The sequence below is a fragment of the Scylla paramamosain genome, chromosome 13, assembly GCF_035594125.1.
Source record: "Scylla paramamosain isolate STU-SP2022 chromosome 13, ASM3559412v1, whole genome shotgun sequence".
Taxonomy (NCBI): Eukaryota; Metazoa; Arthropoda; class Malacostraca; order Decapoda; family Portunidae; genus Scylla; species Scylla paramamosain.
The window spans coordinates 445,104-460,000 of NC_087163.1; the positions used below are offsets into that span (position 1 = coordinate 445,104).

Consider the following 14,897-nt stretch of genomic DNA (forward strand, 5'->3'; position numbering starts at 1 on the left):
CTGGAGTGAATAAAAAAGGAAGCGGGGAGGGTCCTGGTGGGGAGTAAGGGAGGCAGCGAGGCAGAGAGGCAGTGTGCAGGGCCAAAGCCACGCGAGGGAGCAATGCTAAGCCGGAGACAGCGGGAAGGGGAGAGAGCAGGTTAAAGTTGAGGTGGGGCGCCGGGCCGCTGTGAAGGACGAGGCGCAGTGTTTTAGAGTGACGGGCGATCAGCAGCGGGAATAGGGCATCAGGTCAGGAAGACGGCATCAAGAAAGGAGGAAACTAGCGCGGGAAATTTACTGCTCATGTTCTGTAATGTGAAGAGGTGAAGAGGTCTTTGTCTTAGCGAGAAGGTTTTCAGTAATATGGAAAGTCAATAGTCGAGGTGCAGGATTGAGAAGAGGTCTTAAGTGCAGGGAGAAACAATGTTACGATTTGAGAAAGGTTAACTCACGTGCAGTAACGTGAAGGGGAGGGAACAGGGAGGCAAGGTATGGTAAGGTGAAGTAAGGTAGGATAAGGTGAAAAAAAAAAAACAATAATACAAGGTAAGGGAAGGGAAGGTAAGATCAAACAAGGTAAGGTGAAGTAAGATAGGATAAGGTGAGGTAAGGTTAAACAAGATAAGGTGAAATAAGGTAAGGTAAGGTAAAGTTAGGTAATGCAAGGCAAGGTAAGATAAACTAAGGTAATGTAAGGTAAGGTCAGGTGGGCAGAGTCACGGTTAACAAAATGACTAGAAAAGTCGCATTTGTAACAGGGACTTATGTAACTATTTGGAAATGTCAGAGTTGGTGTGTAATTATGTGGAGAGGTCACAGGTGGAGGAAAGAGGTACGCAGCTGTATTAAGCTCACAACTAATTCACAGCGACGTGGAAATGGCCAGAGATGACGAGAAGCGATGCAAAAAGTCGTAGAAATGTGTCAGTGACGGTAGGAAGGTCAATCACGTCTGCAGTCCGGTTATTGGCAGAAGATTAGAAGGAGGAAACAAAGCAAGAGGAAAACTTTACAGCAATGAGACCGACGACAAAAAAGAGAAACACAAAACAAAAACAAAACAAACTGCAAGAAAAGCAAATATAGACAGAAAAACAGACAAAAACAATACATGAAAAAGATACTAGGAAGAACAAAAGATAAAACAGAGCAGAGAGAAAGAGAGAGGAGGAAAAAGAATAGCGAAAGGAATACGTCAGGAAGCAGACAGAAAGACAGACAAAGAGTAAAAGGGAGGGCAGAGCAACACGTCTCAGGAATTCACACGACACAAAACAAAGAATCGGACTTGCTCTTTTCTCGTCCCTTGACCCGGAGTTTTCCTTTACCTCTACGTGTAAAGGAGGCTGGTCAGGGGCAATGGAACCAGGAAAAAATAGCTTAATTGCCGACCGGTAAAAAAAAAAAAAAAAAAAACAGGAAAGGGTTTAGTCGCAATGGCCAGTTCAGTGCCGGTGTCTTGATACCGTTCTCTTAAAATAGTCCAAGCTATAAAAAAAAAAAAAAAAAGAAAAAGCAAGATGGAAAAATTCACTTTCCGAGTTTACCAGTGAAAGAGATGAGAAAATAAACAAAGATACCAGTTTGATTCATACATTTCTAAGGAGCACAGAATAAAATACCAAGAAGAGAGAGAGTCTAGTGTAGTAACGTTCAAGAATTTCAGGCAAACTTTTAGAAACCGATTAAAAGAACTAAAATGTGGATTTCTCACTATAATGACTTCTTGTAGAGAGAGAGAGAGAGAGAGAGAGAGAGAGAGAGAGAGAGAGAGAGAGAGAGAGAGAGAGAGAGAGAGAGAGAGAGAGAGAGAGAGAGAATGGCAAAGGAAGAAAGACGGGAAGGAGTAATGAGATAAATGGCTAAAAAAATGTTACAAAGGGAAAGAAAAAAGAAATGAGCGATAAAGGGGAGCATGACAAATAGAGAAAATAAAAGAAGAAAAGAAACCATGAGCACGAACAGGAGATAAAGCAAGAACATAAAAACAAAACAGGGTACACACACACACACACACACACACACACACAGAGAGAGAGAGAGAGAGAGAGAGAGAGAGAGAGAGAGAGAGAGAGAGAGAGAGAGAGAGAGAGAGAGAGAGAGAGAGAGAGAGAGAGAGAGAGAGAGAGAGAGAGGGGGGAGGAGAGAAGGAGGGGGAATAATGAGCAACTAACAGGGAGGTAAATATACAATCACCAATTTTATAAGATAAAAAAAAAAAATTTCTTTACTCTTCCCATCCTCCTTCATAGCACCGCCGCAGAAAATAAATAAACAAAATAAAATAAAATCTGTGCCATTTTCAATAACCTAAGGCATAAAAAGCTGCACTATTAAAAGTAAGTGCAAGTTTACATTAAAATTATAACGCTAATGGGGGCTATGTCAGACTGAAAGGTGTTGCAGCTAATGAGAGGCGGCGTCCAGGTAAGGCAGCCGAGGGGGAGCGAGGAAAGCGGGCGGTGGACGGTAGTACAGTCACGCAGTCAGCGGCGGGTGTTGGTGGTGGAGTGACGCTCACCGCAGACAGGCACGGGCACAGTTGTCGACGCGCTCCTCCGTGCTTCTCGCTAGCCGTCTCTCGTAGGGTCCTTAGTGAGTTGCAGAGAGGAAGAGTGAGTCAGGTACCGTAAAGGAGTTGGACATAAACTTTCTGACACCTCGCTATTACCTCTTATTTAAATTGAGAATGCCGTGGTGTTTGTCTGTGAGAGGAGAAGCGAGTTAGTTATCGGCAAAGAGAACACGGACTCGATATTAGCTTAGCAGTAATACTTTTTTTTTTTTTCAATTAAAGACGAAGCTCTCACAGTGTTTGGCCTGGAGAGGAGAAGTGAGTTAGTAACCGACAAAGAAAACAAAGTCTCGATATTGCTTTTGCACAACACTCAATTTTTCAACTTAGAAAACCGAAGCTATCAGAGTGTTTGCCTTGGAAAGGGAAAGTTAGTTACGTGTCATAAAAAAAAAAAAAAACAGATGCAAAGACTAACTCATACTTTTATTTTCCGCACTGATTTAAATTTTTAGTGGAAACTGAAATTGAATGACTGAATTCTTTGCACCACAAGAGCGAGTGCGTGTGTCGTAGTGTTTAAGTGCAAGTATTCAGACGCGCTGCTAGTGAGTGACTGCGAGCGTGGACGGTGGAGGGTGGATTCCAGTGTGCAGTGGTCTGGCGGTGTGAACTCATCCCTGTCGTCAAGCCCCGAGGAACTTAACACATCTCACAGAAAGAAGTATTTACTTTCACCCAAAGGAATGTGATAGAGAGACGAAACAGAGAACCAGAAGCACTTTATTTTCAGACATCTCGTTTATTTCCTTTTTCAGCCAGTGAACGAATTAAGTGATGTAGCAGCTTTTAAAATCATACCAATTACCTACCTTTTTCAATTATTTTTTTCTCTTCACTGTCCAATAGTTAATGTTTAGTAAATTCATATCAGCACACACTCATTAAGGGATCGCCTCCATCATCCAATCACCGAGTTGAGTCAGGGTTCGTCCCAGGACTCGCTTCCACTAATAAGGTACGATTCCCACTGAGGCCTCCAGGCAGCAGAAGGGCTGGCCTCTCCCTTCCCTCATCTTCCCCAGGCTGGAATAATTGAGCGATGAAGGGCAGAGGGGAACTGGTAAAAAGAAGAAAAGACGAGGAACTGAGTGTGAAGAAGAGGGAGAAGAGGTGGAAAACAGACAGAGAAGGAAGGAAAGAAAAGAGATGTAGAGGAGAGGGAGATGAGGAAGGATGGGGAAGTGAGTGTGAAGGAAAGGGAGAAGAGGTGGAAAACAGACAGGAAGGGAAAGAAGGGGAAGGGATAGGAAGGAGGTGGGAATGGAAGAGCGAAAGAAGAAAGGGAAGAAAAAAATAAAATAAAAGAAATGAAAAAAAAAAAAGGGAGAGGAAGGATCGAGGAGGAAGAGGGGCAGGTCATCTTCAATTTATCGTGAAAAAATTTCGCCATTTATTCAATAAGCAGACTCCGACGTAATCGCGTGGGCTCTCGATTTGACGGTAATATTTTTCGCTAACGACACGTGTGATGGATTACATGCATCTGTGTGTTAAGTGAAGGATTACACTTGTTGTGATCATATTAGCAAATTTATTAATATGATCATAACAAGTCATTGAAAGTGAGTGTGTCTGCCTACCTGTCCGTCTCTCTCTCTCTCTCTCTCTCTCTCTCTCTCTCTCTCTCTCTCTCTCTCTCTCTCTCTCTCTCTCTCTCTCTCTCTCTCTCTCCCCCTCTTTGCCTCGCTTGACTCACTAATGAACACCTGCCCTCCTCACATAAAAACATCTCATCACCACCAAAACAAGCCCCTGCGAACACTCCAGCTCTCAGTATATACATTTACACCAACAGTTACCGGCGGAATATACTGATGGAAACTTTCACAATATTTTCACCTGTTGTCATTCTTCTTCATTTCTCTCCTCGTCCGCACTGAAAACATCACTGTAAATGCTTTATTTTTCCTACTCACGTCCACTTCTCTTGTCGTCCGTACGGAAAAAATAACTGACAGACATGCTTGCTTTGTATATTTTAAGTTTTTCTTCCGTATCCTCGCCCATGTGAAATATTTTTGTTCCATCTGACGCCTGCGAGCAAGGCTGATACAACAGTAATACGGAAACAAGACATAACTTGATCTCTCTCACGTAACTACATGCAAATTTACAAGGTTAATTCTGCTGCGCGTCATGTTGTGCATGAAATCTCATCATATCATGTTGCGCTCTTATTCTTCCTCCTCGTATATTTGCATGACCTCTGGCGTCTGCTCTTGTATATATGAAGGAAAAGGGGGAAACTCTTGCATACACGAAGGGAACAGGGACAGACACTCACATATACGAAGGGAAAGAGGACATACACTCTCACACGCATAAAGGGAAGGTAAAGATACTCTCACGTACAGGAAGGGAAAATGGAAAAGAAAATGATAATCTTGTATACACGAAAAAATGTCTTTTGTTTTCGTCCTCATAATAATCGTGGAAAAATTTGCTTGCATACACGAACGAAAAGGGGAAAGAGAGAAGAGAAATATAAATGTAGTTATGAAATTGGATGGACACAAGTTCTAAATTAATGCAATTACTAAGAGTTAATCTCATGAAAAATTTCCTCGTGACTTGAGGATAAAAGACGATGACGTGGTCTGTGAAGCCAGAGCGATGTGTGCGTGCGTGTGTGTGTGTGTGTGTGTGTGTGTGTGTGTGTGTGTGTGTGTGTGTGTGTGTGTGTGTGTGTGTGTGTGTGTGTGTGTGTGTGTGTGTGTGTGTGTGTGTGTGTGTTGATAGATAGGTAGATAGATAGATAGATAGATAGATAAAGACAAAGAATGATACACGGACAAATAGAAAAAAATACTGACATACAAATTCCAGCATTCAGCAACACACACACAGCTGATAATTGAAGTGACGGCGACGATGATGGTGAAGTAAAGGTGACGATTGGTGTGGTGATGATGATGATGATAATGCTAAGTGATGTGACTGATGCACTGTGAACACCAACAGCTCCACAAACCCCAAGCAAGTGTCTGGCCACAGTTGTCTTCCTCCATTAGCGTCCCGAGTCTCTAAAAGGGAAGTTTTTCTTGCTCTCCTCTCCTAATGTTGACTTGGCGTGCAGGTGACCGAGCTGTGACTCCCTCTTCCTCTCCCTCGCCGCCTCCCCCCACTCTCTCTCTCTCTCTCTCTCTCTCTCTCTCTCTCTCTCTCTCTCTCTCTCTCTCTCTCTCTCTCTCTCTCTCTCTCTCCCCGCTAACAACTACGGTACGACCTCAGAATTATTTAAATCATTTTGGGTAAAAGTGATGAAAGTGATATACTTTTTACATTCATAATTGACAGAGTGGGAATTAACTTGTCTATCAACTTGTTTTTGCCGAAATACTAATTGGTTTATTTATAGAATCTCGATCATACGCTCCTATTTTGTGAGTGTGTGTGTGTGTGTGTGTGTGTGTGTGTGTGTGTGTGTGTGTGTGTGTGTGTGTGTGTGTGTGTGTGTGTGTGTGTGAGAGAGAGAGAGAGAGAGAGAGAGAGAGAGAGAGAGAGAGAGAGAGAGAGAGAGAGAGAGAGAGAGAGAGAGAGAGAGAGAGAGAGAGAGAGAGAGAGAGAGAGAGAATTGTTAGACTTACAAAAGAAGAAATCCAAGAATATTTCTCCGATCTATACAATAATGATTCTATCTTTGGCGTAATGGAGGAGACTCCCTGTGGGAAATGGTTGCGTGTAAAGACGATGCCCAAGTGGTCTTCCCTCTATTGCCTGTGTTTCTTCTGTCTTCCATTCTTTTCTTCTTTCCTTTTCTTCTCATTTCCTCTCCCTCCCATTCCATTACATCACCTCTCTCTCTCTCTCTCTCTCTCTCTCTCTCTCTCTCTCTCTCTCTCTCTCTCTCTCTCTGTTTTTTTTGTTAGTTCTATGTTTTCTGTTTTCTTTCACTTCTTTTCTTCCTAATTTTCTTTCTCCATTCCCGTGGGTTTTTTTTTTCTTTCATTTCTTGTTGGTCTGTATTTTCCCCCTCCCTCCTTCTCCTCCTCCTCCTCCTACTTCTCCTCCTCCTCCTCCTCCTCCTCCTCCTCCTCCTCCTCCTCCTCCTCCTCCTTCTCTCCCTCTTCCTCCTCGTCCTCTTTTACTTTATTCTGTTCTAGTTCCTTCTCCTCCTCCTCCTCCAGTCCTACATTTTTTTTTTATGTATTTTCTGTCCCAGTTCTTTCGTTCCTCCTCCTCCTCTGCCTCCTCCTCCTTCAAAGGCGCTGACGACCTGCAGGTTTCACCCTCGTCCAGTGCTCTGAAATCACACGCTTGATGCCACAAGTGTCTAAGTTTCTATTGCAACATGTAAGTTGTAACTTCTTTTGCGACTTCTTTCTTGCAACATGTGACTGGAGGAAGAGAAAGATGATGATGAGGATGAAGAGGAGGAGGAGGAGGAATAGATGATCGAGAACAGGAACAACAACTATGCCAACTATGATTCTGAACAAATCCACAAGAAACATCAGTATTTGTGGTTTCTGAATAAAGTGAATTCAAACTAGTGATCTGAAAACTAAGTGCATAACTGAAAAAAAAAATAAATAAATAAATAAACTCAAACAGGAATTTAAAATGCTACCACTCCCTCCTGGTTCGAGTGTAAGAGCAGCAGATGTGCGTTACGGCTGTCCCAGTGAACTTATGCAACACAGGCAACGAAGCTCCACGGCACTGTAGCCTGTCTGTGGTGTCCCAGCTCAGCCATGCGTCACCTTTATGGCCCAGCAGATGAACGGGCTTATGCAAGTGAGACGGGCAGCGCAGTTATCGGATAGAGGCGCAGGTTAGGTGAGAGTAGGGTGCGCCCGTGGAGTGGCCATTCATTAAACATTCACTGCACGTAATGGGGGTCGGTGTCCAGAGTGACGGAAGCGGTAAAAGTGTCACTAAATTGTCGTGGCGGGCACAGAGTGGTGCGAGTGTGGAGCGGGACGATCGTGGCTGTAAACTGATGGGGAAACTTTGCTGCGGCTGATTGTATTGAGTGAGCGAGGGAGAATCACGACTGGTAGTGTAGGTGGCGAGTGTGGTGGACAGAAACGAGAGGCGGATGACTGGGGCTGGCATAGTGGGCTGAGCTCCTCTGGGTGTGTGTCTACATGTATTAGAACTCCTTGCTTGTAGCAGTGGAGCTTAGGATATTGCCATTAGTATGTATGTGCCTAATGTTATGGCTCTGTGTGTGTGTGTGTGTGTGTGTGTGTGTGTGTGTGTGTGTGTGTGTGTGTGCCGTAACAATACAGATACTAACTAGCAATACTCTATTTCGTGCTATATCAATATAACCATTATCGATATAGCTATATTTAGAACTTTCCTAAGACCATTATCACTTCATAAGAGAGACGATCACTATAGTTTCCAGGCAGCAAATTCCATTCTGTCGCATCTTTTCCCTTTCCCTCCAGCAGCAGGCGTGGCGCGAGGTGCCGGTGTTGGCCGTAACTTGGCCTCGAGGGGAGCGAGTCCCACATTAAGAGACCTGAGGGGGAAAGACTAATATCTTCTGGGAGGGCGCCGTGTGTTAAGAGTCAGACTGTTCCCTCTTGAAATATTGGGACATGGGCGAGGGGCGGTTACTGATAACTTCCTATTTTCATTTACGTATTTTATTCGTTTATTTGTGTATTTAATTTTTTACGTATACATTTACTAACCTGTTTACTTATCGATTCATTTATTGTTGTCATTAGAATTTGCCCAGAATTAAAAAAAAACAGCATGAAATAGAAGGCAGTTAATTGAAAAACAAATATGAAAGAAAGGACCAAAAAGTAATTCCCAGGAAAATAATTTGCTATCCTGCCTTTACAAGAGACTGCAACGTGAGTGCTGAGTAACCACACACACACACACACACACACACACACACACACACACACACACACACACACACACACACACACACACACACACACACACACAAACACACCAGCAACGATAACAGAATCCGATAACCCATAATAAAGCAAATAAATGATCAAGAGGAAAGTAAATACAAGAAACTAACAATAAAACAAAGGCATAAAACAATACGAAATGAAACATCAAACGAAACTAATCAGCCCATAAGAATAACTCTCAAATTGTGCTGCACATTGTTCCGATCGTGACAAAGCTGAGGGGAAGCAGCTGTGCAGAAGAGATGAAGAGACACTGGCGAACTGAGATACTGGGAGCATTAAAGTGAATACATATACACTTCATCACAGGTAAAGGAAAGGAGGGAATTGAATAGAAAAGCAGGAGGAGGAGGAGGAGGAGGAGGAGGAGGAGGAGGAAGAGCTCTGGGAAGCGAGACATCAAGGGAGAATGAGAATGGACAGGGAAGTGAAGAGATGGAGAAGTGTGTTAAGCCAAGAAACTGGAAGAGGAAGCGTGAGGGGGTCCTGGCGGCGTGAGACTAGTATGAGTGCGTGAAGTGAATGGGTGACGGTGAAGAGGGAAGTGTGTATGACGAAGAGGAATCAGGGTACACTGATAAGAGCCAGTTTCATGACGAGTGTGTAGAGTGACGCGTGGAATGATGAGAATGATGAGGCGCGTGGCAGCGGTGTGACTGTGTGTCGTTCTGCTAGCCTGTATGGGAGAAAATAGTGCTTTACTCTAGGGAAGAGGGCCTTGTTCTTTACTCTGTATGGTGGATGAGACTTTGTGCTTTAATATGCGTAGTGGACCGGGATTTGTGCTTTATTTTGTAAAAGGGAGAGAAAAATAGTCCTTTGTTTCGGGAAAGAGTGCCGTGTGCTTTACTCTGTGTGGGTGTGGGGTGTGTACATTTATCAAAACATTCATCAAAGCAAAAACGCGTGGCGGCGAAGGCTTGCCATGAATAAAAAATTACGTCCAAACATTCTCCTCAGCTCCTGCTTGCAATATTACCTGTGTTTGTGACGCAAGGCAATGTGACGCAATGGGCTTGCAACACTGCCATCTTCACTCTCCTCTGTCTTGATGGGTAAATCAGATTGCGATGCAAGTCACAGAAATTATAAAAATAGAAAGATGATTGAAACGTGTCTGTTCATTTCATTAATCTGCTATTTCATCAATTTCGTCACGTTCTATCAATATGCTAGCCTTTTATTCATCGGTGGCTATACAAATGCACGCCCATCAGCCAGGGGGAAGCAAAGGCGAGGGTTTAGTAAGAGCATTGCAGTAATCCTCATCAGAAGTGCAAGTGAAGCCAGGCGATAGAGAAGAAAGAGGCAAATCTCTTCCTCAGTGATTGCATTGATTCTGGATACTGGTGCTGTTCCTTTACTAGCACACGAATATTTTCTGCCACATGCTTTGTCTGTATGTGTCTTTCTCTTTTTCTTTTCCGTTCTTTCTTTTTTCATTCTTACTTTTTTTCTTTCTTTTCGCGTCTATCTCCCTCTCGCTTTCCTTCTTTCTTTTTTTCTCTCTTTCTTTCCGTGCCTCTCTGTGTGTGTCCTCTCTCTCTCTCTCTCTCTCTCTCTCTCTCTCTCTCTCTCTCTCTCTCTGTCTCTCTCTCTCTCTCCACCGACATTACGCGCACAAGACCCACTAACTGTCACAACTCTGCGCAACATTAATTTCTTCACTCGCCGCAGCCTCCACGAGTCAGGGGCGACACTCAATTCCTCGGGGAACTCATGTGAACCTGGTGCACTTGTAGGGAGATCTATATTAGAAAGCCCGTGAAAGTGGTTCGTGAAATATTAAATAAAACTATTCATGTCATGGAAGGGAGGAAAGATGGGATAACCAGATAGGAGGAGGAGGAGGAGGAGGAGGAGGAGGAGGAGGAGGAGGAGATGTACATAGGATTACAGGCAGGAGAAGGTAGTGATGGTTTACATAGGAATACAAATGAATGCAAGGGGAAGTTCAAACTGCAATTTCTTGATGCATTTGTCTCATTCCCAGAGAGAGACTGCGAGCTGAGGACTTGACGCAAGGTATTTATTGAAGTGATTTTTTTAGGCTTCACTTGTATTTGACTCAACTACAAGGTTAGATAAAATACTTCGCTTCCAAGGACTGAAATCGTTTCCTGATTATTTTGTGCGTGTTGTTTCTGGTGACGCCTGTTCGTCTGATGTGATGATCATTATCGTCTGTTTCTTTATTCTTCCAAAGGCTTGAATGCTCGGATTAGGTCCTTCCTTACTCTGTGCTGTGTTGATTAAAGAGTAAAAGTTTAATTCCTAAAGATGTTCTTCATAACTTGCTTTAGTATACTTTTAGTTAGATCATCTCTTAGTCTGCTCTGTTGAAGAGTGCAAGTTGAATTCCTTAAGGTGTTCTTCACATGACTTGTATCACCATAACTTTTGTGACTAGACGTTCCATTCTCTCTGCTTTTCTCGTGGTACGGTGACTAAATTTACACACGGTATTAGAGGCGGGAACGCACGGGTGAGCTATGTAAAATAAATGAGACTTCTGATTTGTATTCGAGTGTCGTGCCAGTGAATTCCTCCAATTTATATTTCTCTTTTTCATAACTGTGCATTGGTGGCCTGGCTTTGAGCCGGCGGAAACGAGATACCAAGGTAACTTTATTTACACTCACATTATCCATTACGTGGTGGTGGTGGTGGTGGTGGTGTCTTCCTTGCCGCCGTAACAAACTTCCCCTAACAAGAGAGCAAGAGTTTCGTGTTGTTTCGTGTTTGTTGGTCCATTTGTATGAGTTGGGTGTTCGGAGCCTCGAGGAGCAGCTCGGGAGGAGTCTTCGTCTCAGTGTCGTGTTGTCAGACTCGTTAAGTCACCGCAATAAGACGGGAGGGCGAGGCGGTGACAACCTTAACCTTACTCCATTATTTCTTGTATTGAGTCTTGGGAAAAGAAGAAAACTACTCCTGAACATAAATGGTTAAAATAAAAAAAGAGATCCCGTTTAGGTTTTCCATTACTACGAGTCATATTTTCATCAGAATTTCACTTTTTTTTTTTTTTTTTAGCTGTGGAGTGATTTCACTCCTATCAGGCAACAAGTAAATAGAGTCACAAATCATGAGCGCGACAAAGTGACTCCAGGGAAGGTTGTCACCGTGATGTGGTGAGGCAGCAGGCAGGGAGGGGGGTGGCGGTGAGGGGACCGTGGTGGCGGGGAGGGAAGGTGAAGTGACCAGAGATTGTCAATAAAATAAAAGAGAAACGGTCAGCGGCCATCCACTTGTCTATCTATGTAATTTATCGAGCTATACGAATATATATGAGTCTTACATAAAAATGAGAAGTCTTGGTCGGGAAGAAAGCCTCCGAGGACCTGGACATCATTTTTATGATGGGCGGCGAGGAGCGGCAGCCGGCCACGGAGGAACATAAAATACCAACTTTTCCAGATGTGCTGTATATTGTAAGGTTGGGTCAGCACAACCATGGGTCAGTGGTTCCATGGCCTGCATGTCACAGGGCGCCGGTGTGTTGTTCGTAGTGGTCTCCTTGTACGCAGTACAAGGAGACTACTGTGAATACTTTGCAGGCTCAATTTCATCCCTATATTTGGCTAATCTTTCATCCAAGTCACGCCATCCTCACTGTCTCCGTGCATCATTCAGAGTGGTGATTAAGAGATGTGCATAGAGGACATTCTTTAGTGGTGACCTGTCCGTGAGGTTATAAAATGGTATGTGTGTGTGTGTTCGTGAGAGAGAGAGAGAGAGAGAGAGAGAGAGAGAGAGAGAGAGAGAGAGAGAGAGAGAGAGAGAGAGAGAGAGAGAGAGGGAGAGAACTTGTGACCTTTTCCTCGTGTGTGGTGTAACAAGTGCCGAAGTGCCCCGTCTGTGTTTCCAATATTTACAAATTTTTTTACTTCACAAACAGTGAGTCTGGCGCTTGTTACTTCATATGAGCACCTCTAAACGATTTTACCGAAGAAATATGATCCTCTAATGTTTGAATACTCTGATCCACCCTTTTGCTGTCAATAACCTCTTTCCGAATCATACGCTAAGCATACACCACGACATTCCATTGAGTCGGAAGGAAGCCACAGCAGCCAAAGTGTTCAGTGCGAGCACCAGGCAGGGAGTGGAGCATTGCAGTGCCGCGGTGAGTGACGCCAGCGCAATATTTTCACCAGGAGGCACTTCAGTATCGGCGTTTGCTTCTGACAAGAACTCGTGGACTTCCAAAGAGGCCTTAAATCACTATTCGTCCTGAGTCTGGCCTGCAGTGAGGCATTGGGGCGCCGGTAATGCTTCATTGGGCTGAGTGCAGCACGGCAGCCGCCTCATGAATCAAACCTAAGATGGCCAATAAGAGCCGAGTGCCGTTCAGTTGGCCAGCCTTGACCCTGGCAGTGCATGGGAGAAGCAGGCGGAGGTGAAAGGGAGGTGAAAGAGAAGACAAAGAGATCGCAAAGGAAAAGAAATGAAGAACAAACATCATCATCATTATTGGTCTTTACTTGGCTGTTTGAAGTATTTGAAGTACGCTAGAAAAAAAAAAAAGAAAAAAAAAGAAACGTACAATTTATAATTTGTAATTTGTATATAATTTCATAACACGGTAATATAAGTGTAAGACTTCATAAAAAAACACTATAGGTGCCATCACAGTAAGACCTTTTATTTATTTTTTCCAACATGCCCACCACACTCACGCAGCAGTTCGTCTGCACTTTCCGTCGACTGAAAAGAAACAGGGTTCTGACATAAGCAAGCAGTCTCTTCTCTGCAGTTAATTATGTATCTTGTCAATCACTGACGAGCGAAACAAGCTTAAAAACTTTAAAAAGTGCATGAATGCGTCCATGGTTTGCTCGTCGCGAAGCAGAAAATTTTCTAGCAGCCCATGTCATCTGTGTGTCCCAGAGACAACAGTGGCTGCCAATGCTCTTAGTCACAAATTCCTATGAGAGACGCGGCCATCGAAGATGATCCATTGCGGCCATAGCTTGCAGCAAGGACGGTTCTTTCTTGGTGTGTAAGAAATTAAGTTGCAGGAGGAGGAGGAGGAGGAGGAGGATAAAGAGAAGTAGCATCATTTACCTTGAATACCCCCCTCCCCCCAACTACTGTCCACCAGCCAGCAGGAGCTCCCTACGACAACCGTAAATCAATCGTCAGGGACGTGGACGATTTACTCCTTCTTTGTCCAAGCCCTTCTAAGGACTGCCAGGCATGGCTTCAGATTCACCCATCAAGGAAGAAGTGAACACGCATGGTTAGCAAGTACCCAGTGAGTACCCCAAACACAGCCCGGCAGAAGGCTTGGCGGCGCGGCGAACACAGCGGTTGAACACCATCACGGGAAAAAAGCTGCAGCGTGGGAATGAAGTACTTACAGTCGCCTCACATCTTCACCACCTGTCACGCTCCTCGATATTGCACCTGCCAGGCCTCAACATCTCACCAGCATGGCGCTACCTTCACGTATACCTCAGGGACGTACGACCTCCAAGCGCCAAATTTCATGGGAATGGCAGGAAATGAGGACGAAAAAGCGAGGAGACACAAAACAAAGTATAACGATGCAGCGGTGATTTCACTGCTTAGTAAAACCTGGATTGTGTTCCTGCTTCGTGTAAAGAAGAGAGATGAAACATGTAGACGTTGTAGAGAGAGAGAGAGAGAGAGAGAGAGAGAGAGAGAGAGAGAGAGAGAGAGAGAGAGAGAAGAGAGAGAGAGAGAGAGAGAGAGAGAGACCTCATTTAATACGACTGTAAATCATAGCACACCTGGAATTAAATCATTCGAACTTTCATACTCATTTTCTGGGAGAGAATTATGCGGTTATTTTTTTCGTTTTTTTTTTTTTATTATATTTCGTAACTTGCTTTTTCTCCTTCACATGTATATTAACAATCGACACTATTGATCTGCTCCCTGCCTGCTTCTGTATTTCATCCTTCCTATTACTTGCACTCCCTCAAGAGAGATAACGACACTTATCCTCAGTTTTTTATTATTAGTATTATTATTTGTATTATCATTTATTTTTTTTACTTCTGTTTTGGAGACTGGTACTTCTGTGGGTCTTCTTTTATTTATTTATTTATTTTTTTTGTTACCGTTAGCTAGTATCTACCTTGCATAAAAAGAAAGAAAAATGTAGCCCAAAAATAGCAACATATAGATAAGAAGGACGCAGTACCAACCATCCTCCTGGCCTTTACCTGTCAGTCAGATGAAGGGAGAAAACCTCAGGCGATTACCTTCACTGATCTCTCTTATTCCTCTGTTTCATTTCCACCAAGTCTCCGGAATTCCTCTCCTCTATCCTGTTCTCTCCGTCTCACCTCCACATTCCTGTCTATGCCACCACTCCGTCACCGTAAGCTTCAACAAGTCACCTCTCCGTCACAGTAACCTCCCTCCTAGGCCACCATTCCGTCACCGTAAGCTTCCACAAGTCACCTCTCCGT

General features: G+C 43.8%; 1 protein-coding gene and 1 long non-coding RNA gene across 4 annotated transcripts in view; one reads left to right on the plus strand and one right to left on the minus strand.

Annotated features, from left to right (window-relative positions):
• Positions 1-14,897, minus strand: part of LOC135106247 (uncharacterized) — a 56,566-nt gene that overhangs the window by 10,153 nt on the left and 31,516 nt on the right. The window lies entirely within an intron of this gene.
• Positions 2,416-14,897, plus strand: part of LOC135106244 (hemicentin-2-like) — a 106,407-nt gene continuing 93,925 nt past the window's right edge. Inside the window, exon 1 of one of the 3 annotated variants that reach the window (XM_064015043.1) lies at positions 2,416-2,606. The gene's annotated coding sequence lies outside the window, so the exon portion shown is untranslated. The remainder of the gene's footprint in view (positions 2,607-14,897) is intronic. The other 2 variants (XM_064015044.1, XM_064015045.1) reach the window with 2 other exon arrangements.